A 6,145-nucleotide genomic window follows, 5' to 3' on the forward strand; every position below is an offset into this window, starting at 1 on the left:
TATAGCCACTGGCTACGATGGTGGCATCTCGAAGTGCTTTTGTGGCTCTAAACTTTTTTTCCTAAGAAACTAAGGACCTGGTTCTTTTTTTGCCTTCAATATTTGATGTTGCTTTAGACCCCAAAATTAGCTGGAGCTTGGCTTTTTTTGAGGTGGGGGGATATGGGAGATCGTACGGTTGAATTGTAAAAATAGGTATGCTCCAAATATGTTTCCTGAATTCTCACATAAAAATGGGTAATAAATTTCCACCTTTTCAATTATTCGAACATTTTACATTATCAGATTGAGGGTATTTTTCACAATTTGAATGTAGATTGTCATTTTCTTTCCACATTTCTCCGAAATCCTAGAGACACTTTTTGCTGAAGCACAGTTCTTTTTTAGCGGAAAATTATGGAAATGGCAGTTTGCACGATTTCAAAGTTTTCAATTGTCATGTACACAACTGTATTATTTGAAAATACTTCGAACTTGCCTCTTCCCAATGTTTTATAAAATTAAACTTGGAAACTGTCTCGGATTGGCTTCGTTGATCCACTATTATTAGCTAAATGTCATTATGAGTTAGTCAAGTGCCGTGTTAGTCCCGGTGATTTGCGAGCATAGTCATCGAAGCTCTTCTAAAAAAAAAAAAAAAAAAATGGTGGGCTAAATTTGCTCTTTTCATGAAGTCATCATTTTTCGATTTTGAGCAGAGTTTAAAGGTCTTCCTGACAATTTTTGCTTATTCCTTTTTCTTAAATTCTTTTTAAGCTCGGACTTTCTGACTTAGTCAGTTAATAATTTAGGACTTTCTGACTGTTCAAATGTTCACTGGACCAATTTAAAAGAAAAAAAAAAGGATAATTACGTACCCTAGAAATGGCTTCTCTAGGAAATTTCAGTTCGGCAATGGAGAAGCTGTCTTTAATAATGCGACACTTGGCCAAGATTGTCTGAAGACGTCCAAATGAAGACAACGCTAAACTGCAAAACAACAAAATTTATGAGCCGAAGATTCAACACCTAAGGATTGACGAAATACAAAATTATGCTGTCCAGCTATATTTAAAAATTTACAATCTTTATTCTGAACACATGATCCCCATTATTCGTAGAATGACATATTTTACAATTCAGATTACGAACTTAAAATAAACTTTTTCAGTAGAAAAGGGTCCAGGCTTCTTCGTGAGTCCATATTCACCAACCAAGATGTAGGCGCGGATGATGGTAAAATACGACCATGGCTTCTCTTTCGTACAATTACGCTCATCTTGTTAGTCAAAGTACTTATTTACGAGTTTAAGTAAAAACATAAATTAAAAAAGGCTTCCAAACGAATGAGACATACCATTAGAAATGAAAAACAAACTATAGAATTTACAACGGAATTCTAGTAGCATGGACTGGAACTGCAGGCTTCTAACTCCCAATTTGCAAAATTTCTGAAATTTTTTGGAATAACAGTTCATAATGAACAAAACTTGTAAGTAAAGAGTGACCCAACGCCTATAGTACCCTAAACCAACGCTGAAAACATGCATTTTAATTATAGAATATATGCATGAATGACAATGTTCTTTCCATGTGAACACAAAATATGGTGAACGTTATATTCTTTCGGCTTAACCATGTTCATTATAAGTTATTAACATATTGAATCCCCTAAGAAAAGATCTGTCTGAAGATCTTCTTCCCTGAAAACATACTAATCCTGACCCATTATTTATTTTTGCCGTTTCAGATCCCAACAAGATTCCAATATCCTTAAGACTATATTGTTTTGGGGATGTTCATCATTATCGACTCAAAGAATTGTTATACAAAGTTAAACTTGAGTATGTGGGTATTTTCCAAGCTTTACATCTGAAAAAACCTTAGATAGAAAAGCTCGAGGTAAACAACGTAAATAAAAGTTAATAGAAAGCAAAGATCTGAAGAAAACAGAATTTTGATCAAGACATATAACTCAATGGAGTTTACATTGTATCCCGACTCAACATATGTGAAATTTAAATTTTGAAATTCGTTAGTAAAAGAAAATATACATATTTCAAGACAGAGTGCGGAGAGAGACATTTCCCAAAAGTGGTGTGACCTAAATGAGACAGAGATTTGACACCGACAGAACATACATAGTGACAAAATCGAGTCGGTACAAAAGCGTTGGCTCAGGATCATTTACAAAGAAGGCAAAATTCCATACTCCTTCCTCCTTAAAGCTGCGCGCATTACCACCTTAAAAGAAAGGAGGGAAAAATTTGCCTGCTTTTCGCTAAATCAGTCATTTCCAATCCCCGTACAGAGGACTTAATCCCTGATTTTCACAATCCCATTAGACTCCGACTCCCCCGGTCAGCCTCCTTAGCTAACCCAACTTACTCTCCGATCCATGCTGTTACAGAAAAGTTTCGCAAAAGTTTTATACCCTTTATTCTGGAACACCTTATTAATAATTCGTGATTATTTACTTGCCAAATTCCCCTTTTCCTCTATTGCCGTTTTTATTCTTTTTTTATTTATTGCAATGTTTTTGTAATTTTATTGTTAAGTTTACTGATTTGCCCTTTATCTTTGATGATTTTGCTTTTTAATTCCTTTTAATTTTAAGTGATTGACTTAATGTACTGTTTTGAATTTTTTTTCCTTAGCTTTTACTGACATATAAAGCGAATTCGGCTCTATAGAGCTTGTGATAGCCTTTTTAAAATAAATATTATCTTATCTCATCCTAACATCAACGCTTGCTGATTACTTACATAACTACTGCTGCTACTAACCACTTGCTGGAGCACCACACCACCCGAGGCCAACATAACTGTGCCCTTGTGATTACAAAAGTTGTATTTTAGGCGGTAGGAGCATTTTTAAATACCGAGTAGCTATTTCAGCTATCAAAGACATGTTTTACTAAGAAGACTTGTATTTTAAAATGTAGGGGAGGTCAAAGTTCCTCAAATGTAAGTTTTGCACATGTCATAGTTCTTATGTCTCTTCCTATTCAAGTCTATTTTACGACAATGATTTATTCAAATTTTTGTGTATAATTTTTACCTTTTCGCTTTTTATTGTATGGTTTGCCCCGTCAATCTTTACGCATAATGACTTACGACAGGGTTGATCATTTTTTTGGTTCTTTTTAATTGATGAAAGACACAAATTCGAAATGTTCCACTTGTGATAGTTCCTTTGAAATAAAAAAAATTTACGTGAACATTAGAGACCCCAAATCCTTGTAATCAATACCAGCTTAAAATCAATTCGCCTTCTTAGCCCACGAAGGTTTTCCCAAGTTAACCTGGACCAACTTTGTCGAATCTTACCTTTTCTATCGAATTTTACCAATAATTCTTTACAAATACTATCCTTTGTTATTTGTATCATACCAATACATACTTGGTATGATTATGTAGGCAGAATAGATTGGATAAATAAAGTGATATCTTATGAGTTAGGAATATCCAAAAGCTATTTGATAAAATTTTGGCACCCACAATCCCAAATTTGCCCCCAAACTTTCAGCAGCTACATAATTGCATGTGGAGGTCTTTTCCATTCAAAAATTCCATTACTGGTTTTCCTGATTTTTTAATGATATTTTTGGTTTTGTAAGTTTCCACTGAACTAATTGAAATAACCAGATTTTATTTTAACTCAAATATTTTAAAAATAATAGCATGGAAATTGAGCACTGACGTCAAGGCAAATAAAAATTTATCATATTAGAAAAGTAGTATACATGAATTAAATCAGAAAATTTAAAATCAGAAAAATGAATTAAATCAGAAATCATGAATTGACAGAAAATTTTTGTTACATTTATCGAACTTTAATTACCATTATTTTCTCTTTTTCGGTTTTATTGTATTGTTTTCCAAGTCGCTTTACTCGCATAGTCATTTAAAACAGCGCTGATCGTATTTTTGGTCCTTTTTAATTGGCAAAAATACAAATTCGATATGTTTCACTTGTGATAGTTCTTTTGAAACAAACTGAAATTTACATGATTATTAAAGACCCCAAATTCTTGTCATCAGTACCATCTTAATGTCAGTTAGTCTCTTAGCCTGCAAGAATTTTCCCAAGGTAGCCTAGGACAACTGTATATCGACTAGATTTCGAGTTGGAACCAGGGCTTCTACTATACCCAAACTTTTTAAATTCTCTCAAATGCTACTCGACTATTTTTTGCAAATATTATTAAACAGAAAACTGCTGTTCCAAGCTTTCATCTTTTTGAAATCCATAAAACTATACCTCAACTGTCGGCTCTGATTGGCGAGTCCTAAATTTTATGCTTAAAGTTGAATAATGTTCAACTCGAAAAATAACGAACATTATACATAGATGGCGTTGCTTTTGATTTGACTTACGAGTTCAACTACTCTGCAATCGAGGCATTATGTAGTAAGGCTATACGTCCAGTAAATAGAGATACCACACAAATTATAATACATAGGAGCAGAATAACTATTTTTTTTTAAATATGCAAAATAAATCTTTTGATTTAGGCCAAGAATAAATACTGTTTTCTCCTCTCTGCTACCCAAGTCATGCCGTTACTGCAAAGAATGTATTCTCATTTTAGAAGGAAATTGGCACATATAGATCCATCAATTAGTAGACCGGGGTGGAGGGCTTTCAGAGAAATAGAAGGAACATTCTTAAAAAATGGCTGACAGACTGGGAGATGACCAAGAGGTTTTCAGGGGAGCTCATGGTATCTCATATCTAGGTAAATATACATTGAGGTGCGTTATTCTTGAAGTAAGTGCAGTGTTGGATTCCAGTGGATATTCAAGCCTAATTCTGCTTTTAATTGTTATTTTTTTTTTTGTTAGACAGTATACAGAGAAAGGAGGTATTACATTTTATTATTATATTATTATTGCTAGACCATACATGGTATATAGTAGAGTATATTTTAGAACCAGGTATATTATATACAAATTCAGTGATATCTTATAAATTTGATTAAAACATAAAAAAGCGAAGAAAGGAAGAAAACGAGGACAAGAAACAGCCAGTGCAAAAATTGAAAAAAACTATGCAAATATTTCGGTCAAGACCTCCTTTCCGTCAAGGGTGATCTACGTAATATGAAATTGTGATATGCCATTTAGATTTATGTTTTAATTCAGTTACCCCTTCACCGTTACTAAGAAAGGGTCATCCTATTTTAGTTTTGTTTTGAGGTTTGGTTTTTATGGCACTTAGTATTAACCAAGTGACACATAGCGATCGCAAATTCTGTCGGTCCTTGTTTTGCTACTTCAGGCAAGCTAGGACGATGAAACTTGGCAGGCGTATCAGGGACCAGACCAGATTAAACTAGAAAAAGTCGTTTTCCCGATTTGACCATCTGGGGGGGCGGGGTGGGTTGCCAGTTAATTCGAAAAAAATGAAGTATTTGTAACTTACGAACGGGTGATGGCATCTTATTAAAATTTGGAAGGATATCGTGTCTCAGAGCTCTTATTTTAACTCCCGACAGGATCTGGTGACATTGGGGGGAATTGAGGGGAGAGCCTAAAATCTTGGAAAACGATTAGAGTGGAGGGATCGGGATGAAACTTGGTGGGAAAAATAAGCACAAGTCCTAGGTACGTGATTGACATAACCGGGACGGATCCGCTCTCTTTGGGGGAGTGGGGGGGGGGTTAATTATGAAAAATATGGTATTTTTAACTTACGAAGGAGTGATCAGATTTTAATGAAATTTGATGTTTGGAAGGATATCATGTCTCAGAGCTCTTATATTAAATTTCAACCTTATCCGATGAACGGGATGTTGGGGGGGGGAACCTTAACTCTTGGAAATTCTTAGAGTGGAGGGATCGGGATGAAACTTGGTGGGAAAAATAATCATAAGCCCTAGATACGGGATTGACTTAACCAGAACGAATCTGCTCTCTTTGGGGGAGTTGATTCTAAAAAATTAGAAAAAATGAGGTATTTTTAACTTGCGAAAGAGTGGTCGTATCTTAATGAAATTTCATATTTAGAAGGACCTCGAAACTCAGATCTCTTATTTTTTCTCCCGAACGGGTCCAGTGTCATTAGGGGGGGGGGGTTACCAAAAATCTTGGAAAACACCTAAAGCGAAGAGATTAGGATGAAACTTGGCGGAAAGAATAAGCACAAGTCGAAGATAGGTGAC

Source organism: Artemia franciscana, chromosome 7, assembly GCF_032884065.1.
Source record: "Artemia franciscana chromosome 7, ASM3288406v1, whole genome shotgun sequence".
Lineage (NCBI taxonomy): Eukaryota > Metazoa > Arthropoda > Branchiopoda > Anostraca > Artemiidae > Artemia > Artemia franciscana.